Genomic DNA, 15,451 nt, shown 5'->3' on the forward strand with positions numbered 1-15,451 from the left:
TGTGTTGCCTGAAGAAGTGGACAGGCTACTTAGAGGGCTGAGGCCTACCACGTGTGTCCTTGACCTTTGCCCTTCATGGTTGGTGAAGGCTTCTAGGGAGGGACTGGGTCCATGGGTGGCGGGGATGATGAATGCCTCACTAATTCAGGGGGTGGTGCCCTCTCAGCTGAAGGAGGCAGTCCTTAGGCCCCTGAAAGAAAGAAAGAAAGAAAGAAAGAAAGAAAGAAAGAAAGAAAGAAAGAAAGAAAGAAAGAAAGACGTCATTGGACCCAGATGACCTGAATAACCATCGTCCAGTTTCTAACCTCTCCAAAGTTAGGAGGCAAGGTATTGGAGAGCATGGAGGCTTTTCAGCTCCAGGCTGCCCTGGATGAATCTGATCACTTAGATCCTTTCCAGTCTGGCTTCCAACCTGGATATGGGACAGAAACTGACTTGGTAGCCCTGGTAGATGACCTATGCCGGGAGATAGACAGAGGGAGTGTGACTCTGTTGATCCTCCTGGACCTCTCAGCAGCTTTCAATGCCATCAACCATGATATTCTTCTGGGATGTCTCTCTGGGTTGGGACTTGGGGGAAAAGTTATATGGTGGCTCTGCTCCTACCTTGAGGGTCATACTCAGATGGTGGTGCTGGGGCATGCCTGCTCCATCCCCTGGCCTTTGGCCTATGGGCTGCCACAGGATCTAGTCTGTCCCCTATGCTGTTTAACATCTCAATGAAACCTCTGGGAGAGATCATCCGTTGGTGTGGGCTGTCAATATACTGATGACACCTGGCTCTACTTATCTTTTAAGTCTGCAGACACCAGGGAAGCAGTGGATGCTCTGAACCAGGACTTGGAGGCTGTTCTGGACTAAATAGGGGCAAACAAGCTAAAACTTAATCCAGATAAGATGGAAGTGCTCTGGGTTGGTAAAACTGATCATCCAAATAGTTAGGTAAATCTGGTCTTGGGCGGGATCACACTCCCTCTGAAAGACAAAGACTGCAGCTTTGGGGTCTTTGTGATTAACATTGGAACCTTTGGCATGCAAAGCATTTGCTCTACTCCAGAGCAATGGTCCTCCCCCAAAGACATCCACAGTAAATACAAATACAATACAACTGATATTTATACACCGCTTTTCAACAAAAGTTCCCAAAGCGGCTTACATAGATCGAAATAAATAAATAAATAAATAAATAAATAAAATGGCTCCCTGTCCCTAAAGGGCTCACAGTCTAAAAAGGAATCATAAGATAGACACCAGCCAGTGGTGGAGCCTGACCGCCGGTGGCCTGTGTGCAGCGGTGGCCCTGCTGACCCCACCCCTGCATCTGACCACATCTGACGGCAGATGTGGGGGGGCGTGGTCTGGCATGGTGGGGTGTGGTTTAACTACTGAAGGGGCCGTATGGCCCCTTTGGGAGCTAAGGTAAGGCTGGAGCTGTGAATGCAGCGCCAGCTTTTTAACTCTGCGCAGCCCCTTCAGGAGCTACTTAGGCTGGCACTGCGTTCGCAGCACAGCCAGGACTGGCTCTTCTCTAGCAGGGAAGAACTGCTCCTGGCTGCGTTGCAAATGCAGCGCCAGCCTCAGTTTAGCTCCCGAAGGGGCCGTGGAGCCCCTGCTTGGGAACTAAACTTGCACCCCCACGTCTGATGTCAGACGCGAGGTGCGGCCCAGGTTATTTGAACCCGTTGGCCCAATGGTGGTTCCACCCCTGACACCAGCAACAGCCACTGGAGGGATACTGTGCTGAGGACGGATAGGACCAGTTCCTCTCCCCCTGCTAAATAAAGAGAATCACCACTTTTAAAAGGCGCCACTTTGCTCAGTTAGCAGGCGCATTCTCTTTTGCTAAAGGAATGGGCATTTTACTTGTCATGTATGTATGTGCTCTAAAAAAGAAGCAGCCATGTAAGTTAAGAGCAAGCAAGTTTATTTAGTTTGTTCTTTAGTTAATTTATTCTAAGACCATCTCATTCACTACTGAAAATTGCATCCCATGGTTTTTGCAGCCCTCACAATGAGTTGTTAAGGAGTGAGGTAAAAAGTTCCTAACTTATCAGGGGCTCTTTATTATTAGGATCCGCTTGGGTGAGGAATCTTCACAGAACACATTCTTGCCATGCAGCTGCAGAGACAACTACATCTGGATCAGAAGGGACTCCCATTGAATAATAATCACAAGTTATTCTCTAATCAGCATTTGTGATTCACTGCAGGGTGTTCCTATGAATGCAGTGTTTTTCAAATGAATTTACCTGGAACATGGGAGTCTTTCAGCCTCGAGTTTACTCCCAGTTTGTCAGATAATAACTTCTGAATGGGTGACAGTCTATAGGGCTTGAGTCATCTGTCACCAAGAAAGCTTTTAATTAAGAACCCAGAAAGTGTACAGTGTACGAGACAGCTGTAAGCTAGCTACTATTATAAATTGCTACCTCCAGGGCAGTATGAGTAGACTCTGCGAGAGCTGAGATTTGCAACAAACATATACTGTGTCCTTCATGATTAATTAGAAACAGAAGACTTGTTAATCTCTGGGTCAGTCTGGTTGAATTAGCTGACATAAATACTGTATTAAACTGCACATGTACAATAACATAACAATCAAGATCATAATAATATAAAATAACCATAATTAATAATAATGGTCCATATTCACTTTTAATCAAACTTGGAAACAGCAAGTTGTTCAACTCAGTCCTTTCATTCTCCTATTTTAGTCTATTAATACATCCCTTTCTTCTAGGATGCTCATGTATTTATTTCTTTGAAAATCTAGTCCAATAGCAAAGGTCCAGGAACTGTTGCCTGAGCAGCATGGTTGCTACACTTACAGCACACTTTGATCTTGTGGTGCATTGGATAGGGTCTGCAACATGCAATTGTGGCTGGGGATGATGGGAGTTGTAGTCCATCAACTGCTGGAGCGCCTCAGGTTGGCCACCCCTGGATTTAGGTTGCCGGCAACTTCCTTCGCAGTTCTGCGGAGCTAATTATAGCTTTCTTTGCACTGCGCCCACCCCTCCTGAATTGCCCCAGGGCGCACCGCCACGCCCCGCTTGCGCCCTGCTGCGTTGAGGGCGCTCTCGTTCGCCTTTCCAACAAGGGCTCCCTCTCCACGCTGGCCCTGGAGCCTTCTGCCCACTCCCCTCCCGCCACAGACAAAGAGGCTTAGGGTGGTCGCTATGGCAACTGCCAATCAGGCGCCAGGGGGCGGGGCTCATCTGGGGGAGTCATTCGGCGCGCCCTGATTCTGCGGGCAAAGCCGGGGTGGCTACGAGTAGCTGGCTGGCGTCGTCGAGGAAGAGGCTGCTTGCTCGCCGCTCGACTTCGTGGCTGGCCACCGGGGCAGGCGGGGGTGCCGCTGTTTCTTTTCCCTCTTGGCCAAGAAGCTCTTCAGCTCTTCTCTTCCTCCCGCCCCCAAGTTGGACTCTGAGGTCCTTCCCAGCGCGTGCAGGTCCCAGGTAAGCAGAGGACATCAGGTTGCCCCGCGAAGGCGGAGAAAAGTTAGGGGAAGAGGGCCGAGAAGCGCCCTAGTTAGTTATCGCCTTCCGCACCTCCTGTGTGTGGTGCAGCGGGCATTGATGGGAGAACGCCTCAACTTGTTCTGACGCCAGTGGCGGCACCAGAAGACGGGTGGGGGGAGGGCACGGAATGGGCAAAGTGCATTTAGGGGTGAGCAAACAGTGTTGTGCATGTTAGATGTCTGAAACAGAAATGGGGTGGCCAAAATGGTCTGGGGGGGGCTTACCTCCCTGCCCCCCCCCCCACTGCCCTTGTATATGTTTTGCTTGCTTATCAATTGAAGGATGTGATCTGAAGAACGCTGACTTGCCAGTAAATCTCATTCATAGGAAGCTGCCTTATACCCAGTCAGACCACTGGTCATCTAACGGAGTATTGACACAGACTGGCAACAGCTTCTCCAAGGCTGCAGGCAAGAGTACCGCTCAGCCCTATCTGGAGATGCCAGGGAGGGAACGTGGAACCTTCTGCATGCAGATGCTCTTCCCATCCCTGAAGGGGAATATCTTACAGTGCTTAGATGTAGTCTCTCATTCATATGCAAACCTGGGTGGACCCTACTTAGCTATGGGGACAATACCTGCTTGCTACTACACGACCAGCTCTCCTCATACTTACTCCCTGAATAAGTAACCTAAATCTTGAATAAATGTTATTTAAATTCAAGAGCCTGTCTGATGCCATGGTGATGGGCAGCAGTTATATGGGGGGGGGTGTATATTCAAGCGTATTTACAGTGTATATACATTACAGTACACACACACATTACAGTGGCAGTTGGCAGTCAGTGAGGATGTGTGGGTTCAGGATAGGGCGGAGTGGGGGATAACAATTGGTGGAGTTAACAGTCTTAATTCTGAAATTCTGTTATCCTTGCTACCTAGCTCAGGCTAAGACTTCACCAGTCCCAAAGTTGCAGTCAAGAATTCTATAGTATAGCAACCACAATGCTATACTCAAAGATTCACATTTTACTACCCAATCCTAATCGTGTTCACTCAGAAGTAACTTGGTCATTCCTCCTACTAACAACATAATATATAATGACAAGCTAAGGAGAAGGGTGGTTGGCCAGCCTTCCAGCTCTCAATCTGTGGATCCAGCATATAGCAACAGGCACATCCCATGCACTATACCAACCACCTTGTTGCTCCTGTGTGTTCTCTCTCTCCCCTGCCCCCCAGAGGACAGAAACAATGGAAAAACCTCTAGGCCAATTGTGTCTTAAGCCATGGCCTCCCCATAGAACTTGAATATAACACAGCACCTGTTTGTATCCCATCCGCGTATATGTGAATTGAGCATGTTTTGCCCCAAAGTGCATCACTTTACATTTGCTTACATTAAACCTGATTTGCCATTTTGTTGCTCATTGGGAAGCAACCTGTCTAGAGAGCAGGAGACTGTTGGTTCGAATCCCCGCTGGTGTGTTTCCCAGAATATGGCAAACTCCCATATTGGGCAGCAGCGATATAGGAAGATGCTGAAAGGCATCATCTCATACTGCATGGGAGAAGACAATGGTGAACCCCTCCTTTATCCTTCCAAGGAAACCACATGGCTCCGTGGTCGCCAGGAGTTGACACTGACTCGACGGCACAATCTTTCCTTTTTCCTAACATCATCTACAGTGAAAACTGATGCAAAGTGCTCATGTAGCTTCTCTGCAATCTCCTTGTCCCCTTTCAGCACTCCTTCTCTGGCCACCTCTTTGACAGAAGAAGTAATTTGAGGTTTAGTCACGAAGAACAAGATGAAAGGGTAAACAGAAGAAGAGAAGAAGTTGCCCAAGAGCCACACAGTGACGCGATTTAAAAATAAAAAGTACTGAGCTGCTTAGCATGGGTAATGGAAAATGAGAGATGCTCCCTCCCACCCATAACAAGAAACTCAAATGCCAAAGTAGCATGTAGTACAATGAGGCTGTTCTCACGAGCTGCCTAACACTGGCGAAAGCAGCCCAGTCTGAGTTAGACTGCTTGTGTGCAGCGCCGGGATCTGTGCAGATCCCGGTGCTGCCCACCTGCCTAACCCTACTTTGTACCCTGGTCTGTAGCTGAGGTTAAGGGCGCAAGCATGCCCTTAACGCAGGGGTGGTGCAAGCAGCCTGAGCATTCACAGTTGGGTGCCTCGAGCAACCAACTCCTGGGGGATTCCACCAATGCTCTGCAGTGGTTGCACGGTGCATTGAGGGATATCCGGATGCTGGGAAAAAGAGTCCTGACCTTGAACTATCTATGCTGCACAGAGCAGCATGCCAAAGACTTGACAAAGGATCATCTGCGGGGGAAGCTAGGTGAAACTCTGCCTTCTCCCTGCCCCGGCGGGGATTGTGTGAATGGTCTCAGTGTGTTTCAGAATGAGAAAAGAGATGAATGGTGTGCACTGGGGACACGAGAGGACAGCGCAGGTGGGGAAGGAGACTGGCTGGGAAACCGACATACAGTATGACTGACCACAGGAACTGGATGCCCCCAAGAAGAAAAAGCGGGGGGGGGAATCACTGAACTCAACCCAGTCACCTGAAATGGGGCTTTTGTTCACATCAACCACTCTCCTACCCAAGGTTGACACTAAAGTTGAACTGACCAACCGCATCCCGTCTGTTCTTTCAGCAGCCAAGCCAGTACCCAGAGTTACCTCGTACTCCTCCAATTCCTCCCTCCGCCCCTCCACAGCTTCTGCTTCTGAAGCCTGACCACTCCAGCCAGTTCTGAAGACGGAGCAACAGGCAGGCAACCTAACGGTGGCAGCAGTTGCCACAAAAAAGCACACACACCCCCACTTCCTCCCCCTTCCACACCACATTACAAGTCCTGGTACTGCAATTCCCCACCTTTCTCATCCCCCGCAGCCCTGGAAAAGAGGCTGGTGAGCATTCTCTGCCCACCTCCCCACTGAAACCCCTAAATGGAATGGATCAGGCTATACTGAGCTGGCATCAGTTTGCTTTTTGACTCCCATCCTGGTCAGTTCTCAACTAGCCACGTGAAATCAGCACTGGGAGTCAGCGTGTTGGTTTAAAAAGCTGGGAAGTCGGATGCAGAGTTTTTCTTGGTTGCTTCAGCTTGCTCGCCCACCATTCTCTATGCACAGCAGAAGCAACAGAGAGAAGCTTTGCCTGAGAGCGATGTCCCCTCCTTTTCAAAATAACACACAGACTCCCAGCACCTTTGATCCTCATAAAAGGGGAAAGTGCGACTGGCTGCAGCCTCGGACAAACACCACGGAAAGGAAGGAGGAAAAGAAATGGGAGGGACCTGCTGGAATGAAGGGCAGCCCCCTATCACTTGGGCAGCCCCCTCTCACTTGGGCAGCCCCCTCCTTCCATCCCACTGGCTTCTAGGGATGTGCACAAATCAGTTCAGCAGTCTAGCATTCGAGTCGGTTAGGAGGCGTGGAGGGGGGCTTTAAGGGGCAGGGAGGGTGGCCTTACCTTTCCCGTTGCTCCCCCCCCCCCGCTGGCACTCCCCCCCCAAAAAACCTGCTGGTGTGGGGCTCCAGTTTACCTCCCTGCAGCCCCGGTAAGCATCATACTCATATTGGACGTGCGTGCGTGTGCACTGGCCACTTACAGTATGACGCTTAATGGGCTGTAGGGAGGTACTCTGCAGCACCAGCGGTTTAGGGGAGAGCACCGGTGGGGGGGAAAGTGGTGTGGAAGGTAAGGGCACCCTCCCCGCCCCCTAAAGCCCCCCCCCACCTCCCAGGAGCACACGAACCACTTCGTGCACATCCCTACTGGTGTCGGCCCCTGAGTCAGGGCCAAAGCCAGCAGGAGGGAGGGGATGCCAAAGCCAGTGGGCACTCGTTAAGGGGAGCTGCTGGTCACTTAGGTAGCTCACTTCCACTTGCTTACTGGCTTGGCTTGTTTGTATGAGCTCAGTCCCCAGCACAGCACTCACCCCAGACAGCTCTCAAATCCCGCCATCGCCAGATCCTGCTGCCACTGCGCTCCTACTAAAAATGGTGCTCCTTTCATTGTGGCAGCACAGAGGGACACTGCAACACCCGCCTCCAGTGCAGCTCTGATTGGTGGTGCTTGCTGCGTGCCTCTCTGTTAGTGGTTAGGACTGTTGATGTCAGTGCCCCCCTTCTCGACAAAAAAGGGCAAAGCCTTAATAGTTCTTGAGTGCTAAATGTTCAGTTTATGAATATTTATGCTAATTAAGGCAGCGTGGTGGGCGTCAGCCTCAGTGCCCTAGCTGGTGGCAGGTACTTGTAAAAGAAAACAATCCATGGAACTCCTTGGAGCAGCAGAAGTGAAAGAGAGAGGGAGAAATATAGGGCTTGGTGGTGGTTGGATGTTGGAGGGGAGTAGGGGCAGTGCCTCTCTTGCCCCTACTGGCTAGCTTCCACTGCCGGCCACTACTTGGATAGTTTTATGGAAAGGAGCTGGAGCTGAGTGGGAGAGTACATGTTCTGCATGCAGAAGGTTCTAGACTCAATTCCTGGCATCATCATGGAGGGCTGGGAAAGACTTGTCTCTGAAACCCCTGGGGAGTGGCTGCCAGTCAGTATTGACAGTACTGACCTCGATGACTGTACTGACCTCGATGACTCTTATCCATTATAAAGCAGCTTCATAGGTTTAATTCTGCAAGCATGGATAATGTTTGTGGCTACTACTCCAAATACCCCTTTCCCTAAGTCAAGGCTAGTTTAATGTGTGGAAGGAAACTCCCACATGGCTGTGTTCTCTTGAATGTCTGATCTCGGCTTGAAGTGCTAGGTTCTTTTGTGAAGGAAAGCAGGTTAAGACTGCTAGATGTAAAATCACTCGCCTACTCACATTCCCCCAAATGTTTCCAGTGCTAGAGTGGTGGTTTGTTGGTGGTGGTTGTCTTTTTAATTATGTGTGTAACAAATGGGAATTTTTAAAAATCTGCTGCGGAGGTACCTTAAGAGTGTTGATAGACTAATGAACAAGTGAGCAGGTCAGTGAAGTCAAAGCTTCTTTACATGCATAATAGTTTTCTAGGACAAATGAGTTCCGCAGCTCACATGATGGACCCTTGCTCCAACTAGCTCAGTATTGCCTACACTTACTGGCAGCAGCCCTCCAGGTTTTCAGACAGGGTATTTCCCAGCCCTACTTGGAGATGCCTGAAACTGGGACTGTCGTCATCCACTGGATGCTCATCCTCTGCAGGGATGGGGCCATAGCATGCCAAAGGTCCCAGATTCAATGCCAGGCGTCCCCAAGTAGGGCTGGAAAAGACTGGTATAAGAGACCGTGGAGAGCTGCTGCCAGTCTGAGTAGACAACACTGAGCTAGATGGACCAATGGTCTGATTTAATCTAAGATGGCTTTTTATGTAATTGTGAGCTACGGGCCTTTCCTGTCGCTGGGAGACCTCTAGGAATGTATTGCTCTGATCCAGCAAGGGCAACTGACACATGGAAACAGGATTCTGTGCTTAACCCCTGCTAACTGAGCAAAGAGACACCTTTTTGATGTGGCGAGTCATCTATATTTAGCAGGGGGAGAGCAACTGGCCCTGTCCAGCCCCAGCACAGCCTCCCTCCAGTGGCTGTTGCTGGTTCCTGCCTTATTTCTTTTTAGACTGTGAGCCCTTTGGGGACAGGGGACCATCTGTTTTCTATGGAAACCATTTTGGTAAGTTTGGTTGAAGAGTGATATATAAATATCCATACTAGTAGTAAATGGCCTTCTAGGTTGAGTCCTATGCATGCTCAATACAGGGCATGGGAGAGAACTCTCATTCTGTACCAAAACCAGGGGTGCATCTAGGTAATTTTGGTGCCCAGACTTGAATGGCTTTGGAGCCCACCCACCCTCCAACCACAACTTTAAAAAAAAAGTTAAAGGTTTTTTAAAAGTTTTTTTTCCAAGGGAACCTGCATTTTTCAACGGTCTCCCCAGAAGCATGCTGAACCGCAGTCCTGAACCGCAGTGCCCAAAACTTCACTAATTCTAGCTGCCACGTGGGGGGTGAACCGAGCAGGCCTCCCCCACCACTGTGACGGCAGGGGGAGCGGGAGCAGCTGCTGGGCCTGACCATTCAGCCCAGGGGCCCTTGAGATCTTCGAGTTGCTCCGGCATGCTGGCACAGTTAGAATAGGGTAGCAAGTGTGCAACACTCTATTCTAACTGTGCAGTTAGTGCCTCGCAGTTCTCAAGGGCCAGCAGTCGGGCCCAGTGGCCGCTCCCTCTCCACCTGCTGCCACTACCTCCACCACAGGGGTGCGGGAAGCCTGCTCAGCTCACCCCCATACACCCCGACCACGCACATGGCGGCTAGAATTAGTGAAGCTTTCGGCGCCGTGGTTCAGCACCACGGGGTGGTGACAGCAGGAGGCCCCACTGGACCTTGGAGGCCATGGACTGCGGTCCCAAGGTCTGGTGCTAAGAGTGCCTCTGCCCAAAATGCAAACTCTGTGCTGCTGTCTACCACTTGTTGGCAGATTGGAATTGTTTCTTTGCACCCACAGATCTTCCCACCTTCCACAACAGGAGATCACTGCTGCTAAAGTTCACATCACCAACCATCTATTCAGAGGGGCAGATGTATTTGTGTGCAGCAATGTGCACAACTGAAACTGCTTGTGTGCAAAGGCCATTATAGCACACCTCTCACCATCCCTGAGTGGTGTGTCTGTTTTTCATCTCTGAAAGACGGGGACTTGAGCCAGAGTTAGAATTTACCCAGTATTGATGGAAGTTATCAGGATTGGTGAAATTTGAAGTCTTCATTCCCAGGCCAAAGTTGAATGTGACCCAGAATATTATAACAAAACACACTAATTTTATGTCTGTATGCCTTGAATTCGATAAGAGTTGGCATTTATGTATGAAAGCAGCATATCTCTCTAGGCTTCCTGGAATCTGCTAGATTATTAGATAACAAATTTTCTTCAACTTCTATGAATCTAAACAGGCCTGCTTTTGTTGATGAATAGTAATAAAAAATTTTAGATTTGTTAATGGCAAGTTTAAAGTGGGGATTTTCATCTGGATCTTAATTATGGCTGTTTCCCTGTGAAAAGGTGCTTGGTTCTGATAAGACTATTGTAAAGCTATTTATAGGATTCTTTCTGTTCAGCCAATGCCTTTATGACAATGTTGCAAACCCAAAATGATTCATCATGTTGTCAAGAAAAATAGCTCTTCGTTGCATAGCCTCAAAACAATATCTGCATTGAGAAACTGCCATATTTATGTAATCCAAAACCAAAGTGTGTGTGTGCTATGTGTGGCTTCTGGTTTATACTGATGGATGAAGAATTCTGCTTCCCTTGTGACAGATAGGTGCAGTGTTCCCTCTAAGGCATGCACGTGTGTGTGCGCTCACACATTTTTTGATGTCTGCTCAGTTAATTTTAGATCCCGCTCATGTTGAATCAGGAAGGCCCCACTCTGAATGCAGGTGCACGCACACTGCCTTGATACTGCCGCCCAGTACAAAATTCATTCCTCACACTGATGAAAAAATTTAGAGAGAACACTGGATAGGTCTCTGTGGTATAAAGTACAGTAATGAGAGGTCATGGAGTGCATTTGGTAGGATTGTGAAAAGAAGGATAAGGTGTGTGTGTTGCGAAGGTGGAGTTGATGGCTGAAACCACCTGGGCCGGGTAAATGATGTGGTTCCTTCCCATGCAAACCACCTGGCTATACATCCTGCCCACATGGTTCCTCTATCTAAAGATTCTTTTATCTGTTTTTATATTTGTGAACCACCCAGAGTGATCTGGGTGATGCTGTAAATATCTAGATGTTACTGGAGAGGCATGGGAAGTGACTACCACAGATGTGGTATTTGCCAAGAACATTGAGAAATGTTCCTTTAAAAATTTGGAGCCAAACCCCAAATTTAGGAGCCATACAGTGGACACTTGGACTAATGGACAGAGAGACATTGCCCTCCTCTGCAAGTGTAGGATCCCCTGCTGGGAGCAAACTGCATGCAAGTGTGTAAGGATGCCTCAGTGTATTTGGGAGGCTGTAATTTTGAGCAGATAATTAATTGCACCTCGGGATCCTTGGCTGTTTCTTTGCCTGTTATATTGTTATGCTCCCTCTGGTTGCCTCACTTCCTTGAGGCACTGGGTGCCACTGGTTCATCTGGTGGTGACCTCGGATAGGGCCTTCTCTGTTGTTACCTTTGGGTTGTGGCATGCACTCCCTGTGGATATGAGGATTGTCTTCCTTGGAGGCTTTCAGGAGGGCCTTTAAAGACCCAACTTTTTAGCCTTGGTATTGATGATATCTAGTTTTAATGCTATCTAGTTTTGATTTTAATCTGCTTTTAATTGGTTTTTGGTGTTAATTGTTATGTATTTTTAATTTTAGTGTAAAGCTCCCTGAGCCACTTTTGGAAGGGCCAAATATAAATCAAATTAATAATAATAATAATAATATAAGTTCTGGGGCCCACGGTGCTCCTTGGATTCTGGTTTCCTTTGGAAGTAGAGTCACCACAGACTGTTATTGACTTTGTCATATTTGGATTATTTACACCAATATACAGGTTGAGCATTGAGTGAAGATAGAAGTGAAGATCTATTGAGTGAAGATAGAAGTCATAGAGCATTCTTAGAAGTCAGCAACAGGTTTCTCCCGAATGCTTCCTTGAATCTTTCCCATAGCACAGGGGTGGGCAAACCTGGCCCTCCAGGGACAGAGTCATCTTCAGCTTCTCCTTTCAGATGGGTCACATGTGCTATTTGTCAGACCTATCCACTCATTCAGATTAGACAGAGGCATTAGCAAGGCATGCTCTGACCTCTTTATCCATCACTCGTGATAAACTTAACAAAATAATGTTAGCCAGCTAGCAAAAATATTTTCACCCCAAATCCCACCTGGGTTCCAGGTGTGTGTGAGCATAAGCATGCACCTGGAACTCCACAGGGTGGATAAAGTGGCCAAGAGAGATCTGGAATGGGGAAAACATCAGATGGGGAAAGAGCTAAGCAGATACACACACACTGTCACTTCTTTGCTCACCATTTTATTTTTACATTTACATTTATTTATTTATTTTATTTGTTTAACATATTTGTATTAGGCATGTGCCCGAAGCGTTTCGGAGGCCATTGTAAAGGCCTCTGAAACGTTTCGGCGCTGGGGCAGTATTCAGTGTTTCGGCACTGGCGGGGGTAGTACTTTAAGGGCGGGGGAGGGTGTACTCACACACCCCCGCCGCATTTCCCCCGCCGGCGCTCTGTAAACTTCAAGCCCCTCAGAGCGGCAGCGTTCCTCCCTACCGCCCCGTTCCCCCCATCGGCCGGAAGTGGCCGGAAGTTGCGAGCGCATGTGCGCCCGTCATACGAGCGTGCACACGCATGTCTGCCATGCGTGTGCGCGCACGACGGGCGCACGCATGCTCACAACTTCTGGCCACTTCCGGCTGACGAGGGGAACAGGGCGGCAGAGAGGCTTGAAGTTTACAGAGCGCCGGCGGGGGAAATGCAGCAGGGGGGTGAGTACACCCTCCCCCGCCCTTAAAGTATTACCCCCGCCGGTGCCGAAGACTTTTCATGCACATCCCTAATTTGTATCCTGCCCAAAACTTAGTCTCTAGGCGGTTTGCAATAAATCTTCCGAGGAGCCCAGAGTAACCTCTAGGGAGCCCAGAGCAGTGTACACGGTTATGTTTATCCCCACAACAACCTTGTGAGGTAGCTGAGGTTGAGACATAAGTGGCTGGCCCAGAGTCATCTGGTGAGTTTTATGGTTGAACAGGGATTTGAACTTGGGTCTCACCTTGCGTGGTGCAGCGGGGAAATGCTTGACTAACAAGCAGAAGGTTACCGGTTCAAATCCCTGCTGCTACTGTATTCTATTGAGCAGCAGCGATATAGGGAGATGCTGAAAGGCATCATCTCATACTGTGCTAGAGGAGGCAATGGTAAACCCCTCCTGTATTCTACCAAAGAAAACCACATGGTTCTGTGGTCACCAGGAGTTGACACCAACTCGAGGCCACTTGACCTGCCCAGTCCTACTTTTCTCAAAAAGTCGTCCTACTACAACAAAGTATATAGGAATATTATACACTACAAAAACACATGCAAAAACACATGTAGCAGTTTGCCCCTCATCTGCAGGAATCCCAGTAAATCCGTGTGCTGCTCTAATTTAAGGCCTTTCACTGGAGGATCATTGTGTTGGTGGTCTATGATCTATTGTCTTTCGAAGAAGATTTGGCTCCAAAGTCTATGATCCACATCTCCAGTGCAGCTAGACTACATGGCTTGAATTAGTTATTTAATTTGGATTCCTCTGCCTGTAATATCCTGTGGAGGATTAGCTGATCTAATTTCATTGACTGCAAAGGGATTAAATCTGTTTAAATCAAAGTACTAGGGCATAAATTAGGAATGGTCAGGGCTGCAGATCATTGGACACTTCTGAGGCTGTTTTGCTTTACATTTAATATCTAACCACTGTGTAGTTTAAGCCAGGGGTCCCCAACCTGCAGCCCTCCAGATTTTGCCGAACTACAATTCCCATCACCCCCCCAGCTACAACTTATTGTGGCTGGGATGATGGGAATTGTAGTTCAGCAACATCTGGAGAGTTGCAAGTTGGGGACCCCTGGTTTAAGCAATTAAAAAGCTTATATTTTGTCACATTGGCTATTTCAGGTTATTGTTCCCATATATTGTATCCAAAGAACCCATCAGTGGAACTGTGTCCTACTTGGAGACCTATCTGCTGGGCACCACTTCGCATCACCTTACAAGCAATTGGTGATGAGATGAACTTCTTGCCACATGGCTGCTATCGTGCTTCTTGCTAGGAAAGAAGCGAAAAGAAGAATTGGACTCTTAGTTTTGCAGAGCTTTCTGGCACACTTCTTGTAAAACACTCCATGCCCGCCCCCGCCCCCAGGCCAAGCTACATTTTGTCCTGCAGTGTGCCCCAGGTTGTTCACACCATGCACAATCTCCCAGCTTGGCCATAGGGGAATGTGTGTCACAATAATTGTCATTTGAGACACCTGCACGCCAGGTGAGTGTGTCAAGACTTCACAGCCAATGACAGTTACATTGGCAGGGTTATTCTGAACAAGGGTGTAGTTAGGGGAGAGGGGGGCCTTGTTTGCCCCTCTTCCGGCGTTCCCTCGGAGTGAGGGAGATAATGAAGAAAATAGGCATGGGTGGAGCTGGGGCCTCTCAGGAGCTGGGGCCCCCAGGTTCTTTGAACCCACCCGATCATTTATAGCTACACCCCTGAATTCTGCAGTGTTTCTGAAATACCTGGCTGTCCAGTGCCATTGAACTGGACTGTAGTATTATTATTATTTCTATTTCTATACCGCCCTTCCAAAAATAGCTCAGGGCGGTTTACATAGAGAAATAAAAAATAAATAAGATGGCTCCCTGTCTCCAAAGGGCTCACATTCTAAAACGAAACATAAGATAGACACCAGCAACAGTCACTGGAAGTACTGTGCTGGGGGTGGATAGGGCCAGTTACTCTCCCCCTGCTAAATAAAGAGAATCACCATGGTAAAAGGTGCCTCTTTGCCCAGTTAGCAGGGGTTAGGGTAGCTAATAGTGTTTTATGTGAGCTAAAGCAAATTATGAGCATCAAGTGCAGGGCATTAGGAATGGCCTCAATGGGATGATTTACTATTACTAGGGAGGTCGACGAACCTGTTCGGAACTTCGGATGCCCTTTTACGGGCCTCCGGACAGGTTTGAACACCGGCCAGTTTGAAAGTTCGGTGGGGGTGGGATAACTTGAAGGGCAGGGGAGGGTGCACTTACCCCTCTCTCCACTTTTCCCTGCCGGTGCTGGCTGGAAAACCGATCCAGCAGGGTAGCAGCATACCTCCCTGCTGCCCTGTCCACTCTTTGGACTGGAAGTAGGTGGACGTAGGGAGGGAGCATGGTGAAGCTCTGCCGGGAGGGCGCTTCGAAGTCAAGGGGCCACAATCAAAAAGGCCATCTCTAG

General features: G+C 48.7%; 1 protein-coding gene across 2 annotated transcripts in view; it reads left to right on the forward strand.

Annotated features, from left to right (window-relative positions):
- The first annotated feature begins 3,190 nt into the window (after nucleotides 1-3,190).
- Nucleotides 3,191-15,451, forward strand: part of RD3 (RD3 regulator of GUCY2D) — a 28,219-nt gene continuing 15,958 nt past the window's right edge. The window contains exon 1 of one of the 2 annotated variants that reach the window (XM_053310238.1): nucleotides 3,191-3,458. The gene's annotated coding sequence lies outside the window, so the exon portion shown is untranslated. The remainder of the gene's footprint in view (nucleotides 3,459-15,451) is intronic. The other variant, XM_053310228.1, reaches the window with a different exon arrangement.

The sequence above is a fragment of the Hemicordylus capensis genome, chromosome 1, assembly GCF_027244095.1.
Source record: "Hemicordylus capensis ecotype Gifberg chromosome 1, rHemCap1.1.pri, whole genome shotgun sequence".
NCBI classification, from domain to species: Eukaryota; Metazoa; Chordata; class Lepidosauria; order Squamata; family Cordylidae; genus Hemicordylus; species Hemicordylus capensis.